The sequence below is a fragment of the Wyeomyia smithii genome, chromosome 1 (assembly GCF_029784165.1).
Source record: "Wyeomyia smithii strain HCP4-BCI-WySm-NY-G18 chromosome 1, ASM2978416v1, whole genome shotgun sequence".
In the NCBI taxonomy this organism is placed as follows: Eukaryota; Metazoa; Arthropoda; class Insecta; order Diptera; family Culicidae; genus Wyeomyia; species Wyeomyia smithii.
This window is the reverse complement of record NC_073694.1, coordinates 23,680,709-23,693,539: the sequence shown is the minus strand read 5'-3', so window position 1 is coordinate 23,693,539 and position 12,831 is coordinate 23,680,709. Positions and strand designations below refer to the sequence as shown.

Sequence of the window (12,831 nt, the reverse complement as noted above, 5' to 3'; positions counted from 1 at the left end):
CAACAAAAAAAAAAATTAGAAGATACGGGAAAAATGAATAAATGCAATATATAATATAAAAAGTGTACGAAAATAAAACTGCAAAAATTACATAGAAATTAAGACAGACGAGGAAAGAAAATATGGAAGACATTAAAAACCAAAAGTAATCGAAACCCATAAGAAAAAAAAAAACATTAAAACTCCAAAACAATCAGTAGAGAGATATTACCATGAAAAATTGGAAAAGGTGCAAATAAAAATATATAGGGTGTCGGCTCTATTATCGTCAGGTTAATGAAGTCATAGAGAACTAATATTTTGCAGAGAAGTGCTCTGCATTATGAAGAACCATCATGCAAGAAATTAACGATCTTGAACATCTTTTATCTCTCTGACAGGTAAAAATAGGTAAAACCTGACGATAATAAAGCCGATACCTTACAATCAGTTACAAAAAACTAGTGAAATAAAACAATTATCGATCAACAAACACAGACAGAAAAATCATAACCGAAAACGGAGACTAACTTAAATTCATAATTGCAAGAGAGCAAAAAAATGCTTTCCAAAATTTTACTGAATTTTGTATTAAAACGAAATATGAAAACTGAGTCCAAATAATCAAAACCAATGTGAAAGAACCACTTTGGAAAACAAACAAGAGATGATAAAAAAGCCCGAAAAATAACAAAAAAATAGACTCATCAGTTCACTGCGACCAGAAACATTGATCTTTTGTGATATCGCCATTGTGTTTGCTGTATTCCACACTTCTATTGTTAGCGTTATCACAATTGAGAGTAAGTGACATTATTGTTGATTCGTACTGGAGTGTATGCTTCTCTTTCTTTCCGAGCCTCGCTGCCTCCAGCTAATATTTTCACCAATTACAATTTCCTGGAAAGGTTACAACTGAATGTTCCTCTGGCCATTTATCTCTTAGAAAGGACTTATTTTTGTCAAGACGTATTTGTTGAGGTTTCGTAAAACTCAACGCAAAGGAAAAAAAAAATCCATGCTTAGGTTCTCTGACATCAGATGGCCTGGATTCTAGTGAAATTTGAACCCTCGACTACCCACTTGTCAAAGCGAACTCTTCAACACTGCGGCTGCGAAGCCCCCAAAATTAAAAACAAAACAACTAAATAAACAATGAAAAGAAACAATCAAAAGAGAAAAACCTTAAAATTTTACGAAAATATACTTCCAGAAAATAGAAATAATTGAATAATAACATAAAAATGTTAACTACAGAAATAAAACTTAGAAAATAAAAACAAGCATGGAAAAACAATAGAAGCAAATATGAGAAAACGGCAGGAAATATGTATAATTGAAACGAAGGAAGTATCATCGAAAATTTAAAAAAATTCAACCAAAAATTATACCTAATGTATTTTTTCACCTTCATTCGTACTCAAAATCGCTATAGTGGTTTTTTTTCTTAGGTTTCTTAGAGTGACAATTTCTGAAAAGGGTGGTCCAAGAAATTTTTTTTTCAAAATTTCCAGTTTCAACAATTTGTTGCCTTTGAGCCGTTTGACTGATTTTAAATATTATGTATGCAGCAGCCTTTCAAGGAAAAATGCCAAGCTACACTTTGAATAATAATAACTATGTTAAATTTGCAAATCATAGTTGCCGTTTTGGAGGGTTTGAAAATTTTACACAAAAAAAAATTTTGGCGGTGGTTGGAATTTTGGAATCTTTAATATCCACCATGACAACCGTTCGTCTCCATTCAAAAAAGCTACTGCAGTGCAGCCTTGTGGCACAAACCGAATGTTGCCGTCTGAAATGGTTCAAGACCTAGGAGACCTGATGTTTTGATGTTTTCCCATTGAGGGAGATTTTTTAAATGGAGACGCATTGTGGTCATGGTGGATATTTTAAGTTTTAGTAAAGCAGTTTGCGAGGATGCGAAAATGAACGGGAATAGAAGGTGTGACTTTTAGGCTTAGGCGCCTAAAGCTAAAAGTCACACCTTCTATTCCCGTTCATTTTCGCATCCTTGCAAACTGCATACATTGCCCGCTTTACTAAAACTTAAAATGTAAGTCATATGACAAAAATGAAATTAGTTCGTAAAGTAAATGGTGAATATTGTTAATCAAAAAAATTCTATCTCGAACAGAAAAAAAGTAGGAGGTTGTATCCAAGACACGACCGCATAACTGACGTAGAACTACGCACACTATTAACAAATGCATTGTTGTAAGTGTTTCATTAATGAGTCATAAAGTCTACTAATGCTTGCTTTTTGTTGTCTCAACAGTGGGGGAATGAAGACACTGAAAACACGAATTGTAAAAGCTGTTTCGCATTCAGTAAATTAGATTTAAATTGCTTATATCCAGCCCAGATGGCTCGCTTGAGTTGTTAAAAAATTCTTAATATTCAAATACTTGTTTGTTTGCCTTGAAAAAGGCTCAAAACTGGATTTGCTGATGGCAACCTTTATGCTACCTCAGTAGTGGGACAATAACGTCAGACTGGCGACACACGCTGAGAAGTGTGAAGAACCGCGTTGCTCCTGAGACATGTTGACCAACCACAGGGCAAGTGATTTGTTTGATTTAAATGCAGCCACAGGCGCAACCCGCTGCTATCCACTGCAATCCGCTATAACTGCTGAGTTCTGATATCTGCTGATATCTGCTAATACTGCTGTCAACGTTGTGGACGGTCTAGCCAGCTCACCTACCGACTAATGAATGTAGCTGATTTTACCAGAAACACTCTTTTATAGTTGAAGGTTGCTACGAAACAGGCCACGCCTTTCTGTTCATTTTTGCCATTCTCTAATGTTCTTTAGGCGAATTATTCCACAATTACAACGAATAAACACCGATCGTGCTTTCACACACGCAACGATTTTAACCCTCATCGTGTCGCGGTTTGGAACATCAAGCGATTTCGTTTGCTCGCTGTTGCGTGTTGCATCATGTTGCAACTGAGCAGCTGGCAGACGACGAAATTCTGTTTATGCTGATTGATTGAATTTCAATTTAGTCCTGTAAAGTCGAATTGATGTTAAGGTGTTCTAACAGAACAGGGCGGTTTGTTGTTCAGAATCGGTCATGCTGATCACAGCCTTTGTGCTGCCCCAGCAGTGGGGGGGGGGGATAAGGTAAATAAATAAAGTAAATTTTTTGATCGCGACTGAATTTGATTGCTAGGATTCAGCACAAAATGCTTGTGTTATTGCCAAAAATTTATTAACCTTGAATTACTTGTTTATTTGCCTTGAGAAAGGCATTTTGCTGTTCAAAATCTTTTAAAGCTGTTTTAGCATTCAGTAAATAAGACGGCCGCGACAGAATTGTGTTTTCTTGGATTCAGCACAGAATGTGTTGTTGCTAAGATAAAGCAAAACTTTATTGCGGGAAGAAGGCCGAAGCCCTTAACTGACATATCGAGACGTTTGGTGCTACCTCGCTGCTGCTTAGATACGTGATGTGATTTGTTTACTGGCGCAACCTGCTGCTGCTACTTCCGCAATTCGCTACGATGCGGCTAACTAATTATTTTATTCTGTCGACCTTTTCTGGGAAAGACAGCAAGCGACCAATCAGAGGACGTAATTCTCGTTTCAACAAGGCTTGACAATTTTCAATTGTACAATAATTCGCATAATCAATCAACACTTTTCTACATTTTGGGTGGATGCGTGTATAATTTTCCAATCAATTGCTGCAAGAATCAAAGAAATCGGTTGAAAACAAACCGATATATAAGCATTTAAAAAGGGACATATTTCGTCCCCTTTTCGTTAATAGTTTTCCTATTTACATCCCTATGTGGTAGGCTAAAGAAAAACGTAGTTCTACGTCAAAATATACTTCCATAAAAATTAGATAGTTTTTGTAAAATTGCCTGAGACCACAAAAAAATCTAACGAAAGAGTCTCCTAGGCAGGGGAAAAATGTAACAAGCAATCACAGTTTTTTTATGACATTCGAGAGCGTTCCTGCATAACAGTAGCGGTATTGGCAAAATAAAGACTGCCGACAGACAAAAGGTTTTGTGAGTATAAATTTGCCGTCTAGCTCCCCATATTCGGATTTCCTTGCACGAAGGCTCTTACCGGCAGCCTGAACTCTACTCTTTACGATTTACGATACTTCCTACAACCTTTTGTGACAGCCGTCACACAACATTCGTCATAGACAAATAAAAAAAAAGGTGAAAATGTCTCCGGTGTTTTCTTCATTCGCTATTCTGGAGACATCCTCAAAATAAGACCAAATCGACACACAAAGTTCATTTTTCGAATCCCTTGGTGATAATACGTTCTCAATGTCATTACCCGACTGCTAGCGCGGGTAGGTATAATGAACAAACAGTAACAGAAAAAGTATTTTGAAAAGACAGTAAAAAGGGCTGTACTCTTGACAAGCCTACTCCTGGGTCCCTAACCCTCCAAAACTGCAAAATACGGTTTTTATCATGAGCAGTTCCACAAAAAATGTCCGAGTTGTAACTTTTTTTTTTTGAATTCTCGTTTGTGATTTGGCTGAATCTTTGCATAGACGTTTCTATAGGCAAAAGCTGCCATTTTGTGCCATTGGTTTAGTTTTTTGAAACACGACTCATTTTTGAGAAGCTATAGAAAAATGCTATTTCGGGAAGGCATTGATGAACACAAATATATTTAAGGCCAAAACGATTTATTTTTTTGTTCATCTATTAAAACGATTTATTTGATCCGTGTGACGTCTTCGACAAAGTTGTAGATAAAAGTTTTGTCTTTCCGAAAAAGATATTCACCGGAAAAAATTTTTTTGTTAAAAATGTTTAAAGAAGAATTTTAAATAAATTATCCAAAAAAGTTCATTTTTTTATATTTAAAAATTTAATTTTTTTCATAAAAAACTACAAAAGATTATCTAAGAAATGCAATCGGTCAGATTATGGAGAAATTAGATAAAATTATTGGAAAATAAACATATTTCTACAGCCAAAACGGTTTGAATGATTGGCATAGTGTCTTCGGCAATGTTGTAGATATCAGTTTCGTCCTTTCTAAAAAAAATATGACCCTCGAACAAAAAAATTAAAATATAATTATTTTTTTTTTTCAAAATATTATAAATTTTTTTTTCTCGACTTCTCCATCATCGGACCAGTTGCAGTGTTCAGGTAACCTTTTGTAGTTTTTATGCAAAAATATAGATTTTTGAAGAATGAGCCTATTTAGATAATAAATTCAAATTTTTCTCTTATTATTTTTTTTTCAAAAAATGAATAATTTTTTTTTGAGTATATTTTTATCGGAAAGACAAAATTATGATTTACAACTTTGCCGAAAAAGTCACACCGATCAAACAAACCGTGATGGTCCTAACAATATCTATCATCAATACCTTCCCAAAATAGCATTTTTCAATAACTTCTCAAAGATGAGTCATGTTCCAAAAAATTAAACCAGTAGCACAAAACGGCATTTTTTGCCTATAGAACCGTCTATGCAAATCTCCAGCCAAATAAAAAATGGTCGATTAAATTGGTTGCCCACTTTCTTGTGGAATTGCTCTCATAATTTTCATAAAGCTATCGTTACTTAAAGTACAGTTTGTAATTTTTTTATGTTGAAGAGCCCATTGACTACCTTCAATTTGCTTCCAGAAAATTTGAAACCGGTTAATAGGCTCAAAAGTTACAAAATTTTGCAAAAAATATTGACTTTCTGAGCCATCCTATTTCAGAAAGTTTCACTCTAAGGGCCAAACAAAGAAATACGAGTATAATTTTTTTAAACAAATAACAAATAAAGCGATCTGGAGTACATAAAATAATAAAAGCATAACAACTTAATGCAATTCAGGGTTTTTAGGTTAATTCTAATTAACTTACAGATGTGAATTTTGTAAGAGTTTTGAACTTATTTTTCAATTTTTAATAAATAATTAGGTAATTTTTCTGTTGAAATTACAGTTCCTCTTGTTTTGATTGCTTGAATCCTGTTTTTATTTGCTTTCTTATATGCATTTACGATTCAACAACGGCTGATTACTACTTTAGTAAAATTGGTCATTTCGGCTTTCCAGGCATCTGCTTATAAAAAAGAAAATTTATTTTATATTTCCGACGTTTCGATTCAATAGTAAACCTTGAAAAGGGTTTTATATTAAATCGAAACGTCGGTAATAGAAAATAAATTTTCTTTTTGAAAGCCGAATTAACCAATTTTGCATTTACGATGATATTTGACTACGCAGAAATGTAACAACGAATTGACAGTCTCACCAGGATGACGCTTTTGAACGTTCGTTACCTTTGAAATTCTGTTTCCCTAATTTTCACTCTTTCAACGCTTTTGCGCATTGTATCTCTCCGTTTTCATCATTTTGATTTACAAATTCTGAATTCGCTATCACTGTTTGATTTCTTATCTCCGGTGTTATTTTTGTGACGGTTTTTTTTTTAATTTTGGACAGTTTTTCCATCTTCATTTTTCGTTTTCATTATTAATGCTTAATTTATTTTATTGTATACAGCTGACATAACGCATTTATTATTTTAAACGCCCTCATTTTCACTTAACTTTTTACTTTTAAAACCATATCTAGGGCTTCGTTGTTTTGTTTTCTAATTTTTGGTTTATTTGACTTTATATTATCTGTTTCAGAGCTTCTTTAAGCTATTGATTTTTTACTGCTTTTCAACATTTTCTTTTATTCATATTCGTTTTTCTTTATTTTCTTTTCTATATCCTTTTTTCTATTCATGAATTATGTAATAGCTTATTTTTCAAACTTTAAAACTCTTCCAACATATGTTAAACCTTCCAATTTCCTGTTTTTATTTGTTCAATTTCTGCTAAAAGTTAGTTAGTGTTAATTTTAAATTTTTTAACGTTTCAATTTCTAGAACGTTTCCAAAAGACAATTTCGCCTATATTCTTCTTTTTTTTGTAAGATTTGGACCACTGCGACCATTGTTTAGATCTTTTGTAGTAAATTCTTCTCTTATAATCCAACTGTTTTTCATTTATTTAATTTTTTTTTGCTAGCCACTTGGTTTTGGTGTACATGTATAAGATTTGATGATCGAGCGATTGTTCTCGAACAAGTTATTTTGCTGTTTTGTATTTCGACTTTTTTATTTCTTACTGAACGCATTTCTCATAGCGGCTTTTCTGCAATTTGTTTTGAACAGAAAACTGCCTATTTAATTTTTACTTCCAAATTATTTGTTCATTCTTTTCATAATTGTATAGTCTCGTCTAATTTTGTTTTATTTTTGCTTTTTTGGAAATCATTTCATTTCGAGTATTTGGGTTATCGATTTCTATCCATTCATTTAGACAACTGTCATTAGTTTTGACAAATTTCTTCGAAATTATTTGACATCCATATCGCCGAATGCGGTCTCTGATTAGTTGCTTTGGCAATGTTTATCATATGGTATACTATTCTATGTGTTTTTGCCATTATTTTTTTTCAAAATTTACTTTGCATAATTGTTATTTGACCAGTTTAATGTTTGATTTGTTGATATTCTCTAGACCACTCTAGGCTTTAGGATTTCTCATTCCATTTGACGCCCCTATTATTTTGATTGTTGTTTCATTTTCCGACTCTTGAAGTTCTTGTTTCTTTTCCAATCTGATTTAAAACTTTGTTTTTAACTACTCCCACTGTTTAATTTTTAATATTTTTTAAACTATCGACCATTTATCCGTTTTTCAATACTTCATATCCTTTGGGTTTTCAACCTTACAAAAGTATTGTACGATAACAAACTTTTTTGATTTCATGAAGGTAGTTCGTAAAAAGAATTCTTCATTTATTAAAACCTTGTTCTTAGAAAAGTTCTATTTTATTTTAATTTCAAATAATCGAAAAACCTTACTCAAATTTCTTCTCAGTTTTGTTCGAATTTCTATAAACTTTATTTTATATTTTTCTTTTTATGTTTTTTTTTATTTTTAATACACTTCTAATCATTATCTCTAACTAAATAATTTTGTTATCTTAAAATTCTGACTATTTAACGTTTATTTTTCACCTCATCCTCAATGTTTCAAACTATTATTGTTTCGTAATTTTGCATTTTTACCCGCATCGAATTTTTAACTCTTTGTATCGTTTGTGATTAAACTATTCTAATTTTTTCTTTATCATTTTGCGCTTTTCATACATTAATTTGTATTGAATTAGTGTCTAAAATTATCACTCTTTTTCTAAATTTTCAACATTTTCAGTTTTTTTTAAATTCTACAAACTTTTGGTGTTGCGTCCTTTTATGTTTCCTTTTTTATATTTTTTTTCAACATTTCACTCCTCTTGTGATTTTATTTTTAGCTTTCTTTTCGTTATTTTCACTTTTCGCTGTTCATCTATTAATTTTCTTTATTTTTTCGTTTTGCTTTTTTCTTTCATTTCAAGTATCGCTCTTTTCCAATATATTTTATTTCTTTTATTCTTCAAACTGTTTATAGTTCGTCCTTTCTAGAACGGATTGAAACCGTGTGACTGATTGAGAATACTTTGCAACACACTGTTTTGGCCTAATTTCTATTTAGTCTGACTTACACAATATTCCAACGTCATCGACTAACTTGTTTACTTGTCGCTTTCTCATCTCTGTAGTTTGTGTTCTATTTTAACTAGCTTTATTTTTTATTTTAAAGTTTATTTACTTGTGTATGCTGTGGAGTGTTAATGAATTATAAATTCGTTCTCGGGGCCGGATTTAAGGGCTGACAATGGGGCAAATACGCCGACACCCCCTGCCCCCCGACTTAGGCTCAACCCCCCCCCCCACCCTTCCAAATGCTGATCATAGAGGCCTATCTGCATCAGAGCGGTCAGATTAGAAGACAAAGTGAAGACCTTTTTTGCTCCTCACCTTCAAGTTTGCCGCGGTTGTTTTACTAGCATTATTTTTCTAAGTTTTAAGTAAAGCGGCCCCCAACACTCAAATCCGGCCTTGTTCGTTCTAGAATAATTTCAGTCCTTTTCAAAGCTTCACAGTTTATCTACTTTATCATCACCTTATATTGTTTGTGATTTTATTTTTCTATTTCTCTCCTTTATTTTTCCGCTTTGATGTTCATGAAACAGTTTATACTCAAATTTTTCCCTTAATTTTTACTATTTTTCAGCATATTTTGACGCTAACATTTTTATTTAGATTGTTCCAACTCTTGATGTCTCTTCCACTTTTAACTTTTCCCTTTTCCAAACAAATTTTTCAATACTTTTTTCATTCCTATTTTTTACTTTCCCTCTTTTACTGTTGATGTAATAATGTATTTTATATGTTTTTCACTCAAAATTTTTATGTCTTGTTTTTTTCACATCATATTTCTTCAGTACTCGTTGTCTTTTTCGTTATTCATGATTATTCTTTCAACACTTTCGGAGTTCTATCTGTTTCAATTTGACTGGTTTTATTATTGAGTTTTTGAATTTGTTTATTTGTATATGTTTTTGATTTGCATAATGCTTTTTGAATTATTGTTTCCATATTTTCGAGAATTTCCACCAGTTTTTTTTTTTAACTTGTGCTTCTTTTAGTTTCATTAGGCCTTATTTAATGTTATTCAACCAATAGATTGCAGCTATTCTGCTTTTAAACTTAAACTACTTTTCTAAATATCGTTTCCTTCTACCCTTATTCTCGATTGTCTTTTCTTGTATTTTGACAATTTTACATCGGGATCATTCCATCTGAAGAGTGCAACCAAAGAGATAAACGTGGAATAGTTGATTCAAGGTCATTATGCAATAATCCCAGTTTTGGTGCCGATCGGTCCACCCCTCGCCCCGTGAGACTGCCCCTTTTTTGAATAAATTTCAATTTGTTGTCAAAAAGTCTTGTTTTCCTTCAATTATAGCTTCAAAAGCATGACGTCAAGATATAATTTGACCCATGGATTCTGAAGAAAATTATTTGAGGACTCCAAAACAAAAATATCAATTTTGAACGACACTGTTGCCAGATATATGGTTTTTGCATTTGGAAACTGAAATTGCTTTTTTGGGCAAATGAGTTTATTTTGATTTTAAATTCAACAACTCCATCGTGTTCTTAAGAAAATTACAAGCAAACCTCAAGTAAAAGCATTTCTTATTTTTATTCTGTTATCTCTGGAACTGGCTCGATTATAGACATTCTGAGTAATTTAATTTGAAGAAAATTATTCAAAAAACCAAAAAAAAACAATTTTGACCAGCTGTGTTGCCAGATATGTAATTTTTACAGTTGAAAATTATATTTTGATTTCAAATTCCCTTCAATAAAGCTTTTGTCACCACAAATATAGCAGCGGTTTATCTTCTCTGTATGATAAGTGTCTTATAGCGCCAACAAATAAATGCGTCTTTTTTAATTTTTATGTAAATTTGAAAAATAAGGATTCAAATTAAAATTATAAAAGTTTCTTAAGAATGCTGTTACTCGAGTTTCTCTCATAATATTTCTACGTGATAGTTTTTTTCGTGAAAAATTTTCTCAGCAGCACGATGCAATTGCCGATTTTGTAATCAAAATATACCTATTGGCATGAAAATGCAGTTTAATTTTTCAACTGTAGAAATAACATATCTGGCAAAACTGCCGGTCAAAATTGATATATTTTTATTTTAAGAAAAATTTTCTTCAAATTTTGTTATTCAGAATGTCCATAATCAAGCCAGTTTCAGGGATATCAGCAGAATAATAATAGGAAATTCTTTAACTCGAGTTTTGTTTTTAATACCTCAGGGTGTTAAGTTTTTTCTATGTAAAATTTTCTTAGGAACACCATGGAGTTGTTTAAATTTGAAATCAAAATAAAGTTATTTGCAGAAAAATAAAATTTCAGTTTTCAAATGCAAAAACCATATATCTGGCAACAGTGTCGCTCAAAATTGATATTTTCCGTTTGGGATCCCCAACTAATTTTCTTCAAAATTCATGTATCAATTCATTTCTAGGCATCATGCTTTTGAAGCTATGATTGAAGAAAAACAAGACTTTTTGACGAAAAATTGAACTTTTCTTGAAAAATGCAGGGTCTCACGGGGCGGGGGGAGGACCGATCGGCACCAAAATCGGGATTTTTGTATAATGACCCATGAGTCAACCATTTCACAAAATTTGAACCAAATCTGAGAAGGTCGCACACATGAGGTGTGCGCAGCTGAGATAGAAACAGGTGGGTTGTTTTCAAATAACTAACTATTTTAGGTTATTACGTATTGTTTTAATTCTGATTTTATTCTATTTCATTTAACTTATTTGATTGAGCTACGGAGTGTTTGAGTTATAGTTTTTCATCGATCCAACTTAGTACCACTTGATACCATTTTAAATTTTGAGCCTTGTGAAGATTGATACAGTATTTAGTTTTATGTTTTGTAAATTATATTCAGTTTATGTGTTATTTAAATTTAGATCTTTAAATAATTTTTTTTTGTATTTTTTAGCTTTGTCTTTATGCTGATTTATTTATAACAATTCAGCGATTGCGACTTTTTTATCTCATTTACATTTCAACCGTTAACCGATTTTGAGGAAAACATTTTTCATGAATTGCTGTGTTTCTGCTTCAATTTCTGTTTCTTCTAGAATTTTGTCTAAGATTTGTTGCTTTTACGATAAAAGTATAATGTTGAACTTACCATCATATTTTCTTCATTCATTTTTTCTTCGTTTTTTTTTCACCCTTTTTTCTTTAATTTCGTTGTTTAATTTGAATTGTTCAATAATAATTGAGGCTAGGTTAGGCAATTATTTTTCTATTCTATTTTATGTTCTTGTTCTTATAAGAAGCGCATTTTTAAATATTCAGTTTTTTCTCACATGGATTATGGACACTTTTTTTTCTTCATCGTTTTTAGTTATTTTGCTAGTTTAAACTAGCGGTTTTTTACTGCCTTTTGCAGAATGTACCTCCGATACTCGGCAGCCCACCAGTCGCGACCCCCGCGCTTTCATGTGGTGAGCAAAATTGTCGCCAAATCTTTCATCCAAATTGTAATTAAAAATGGTTTCCCGTTGAGGGATCACATCAACAAGAAAATTCGGTAAGTCAATTCTTCTAAAGTTTATTTGAATTAAAAGGAATGGGACTTTTTCTTTCCCGCAAGCTCCATGGTCGAAGCAGGCTACTTAACGGCAGTTTCCAGAGCATTCAAAGCCCAAACAGCGAACGCGTCCTGTGCCTGCTGGGATGAGCAGGGCCACGAAGTGCGTCCACTGAAGTTGGAACACTTCGAGGGTGCGTTCTTCATCTTGGCCATCGGAAGCTGTTTTTCATTTCTTGCTTTCATTGGGGAAACTTTTACGAGACGACGGCAATAAACTCTAGTTTCTAGTTTAGCTCATGTATTTTTAAATCCGAACTTACCTCTACACATCGTGGATCGGTCCGTGGCACTCCTTGATGTCGGTGTCCTTGGCCCGCACGTAGCAACACGGTGGGATCGGATCCGGACCGGTTCGTTCGATCTCGATCTGTACGTAGTCAACTCCGGCTGCGGCGGCCGCGGCTTGCGATTGCAACGCCGCTAGACCGATATCGTACGGATTCTCCACCAGATGGTGCTGCTGCTGTTCCCGCTCGATTTGCTGCAGCAGTTGTTGATGTTCCAGACAGCAGGCGCACAGGTGCTGCTGTTGCTGATCGATGGGTGAGGGAACCAGAATCGGCGAACCTCTCAGACTTAGAATCTCTTCCAAAGAACAGTCAGCTACCAGCTCTTCCCCGCTGGTAACCGCGGGAGCATGAAAGCGATGGTTCCCCACGGCCACGTCCACCGCACTTAGCAGCGAACCAACACTGTACCGCCGGAAGCGAACCGTTTCACCCGTGCAGGTCGTCGTTGTTCCGGTCGATGTGCGAACCACGTTCAG

General features: G+C 33.5%; 1 protein-coding gene across 3 annotated transcripts in view; it reads right to left on the bottom strand.

The window, feature by feature from the left end:
• The window catches only part of LOC129717898 (uncharacterized), a 309,945-nt gene that overhangs the window by 143,777 nt on the left and 153,337 nt on the right, over nt 1-12,831 (bottom strand). Inside the window, exon 1 of one of the 3 annotated variants that reach the window (XM_055668167.1) lies at nt 12,326-12,464. The exons of the other annotated variants lie outside the window; for them this stretch is intronic. The gene's annotated coding sequence lies outside the window, so the exon portion shown is untranslated. Of the gene's footprint in view, nt 1-12,325; nt 12,465-12,831 lie in introns of those variants that run through there. 3 annotated transcript variants of the gene reach the window in all.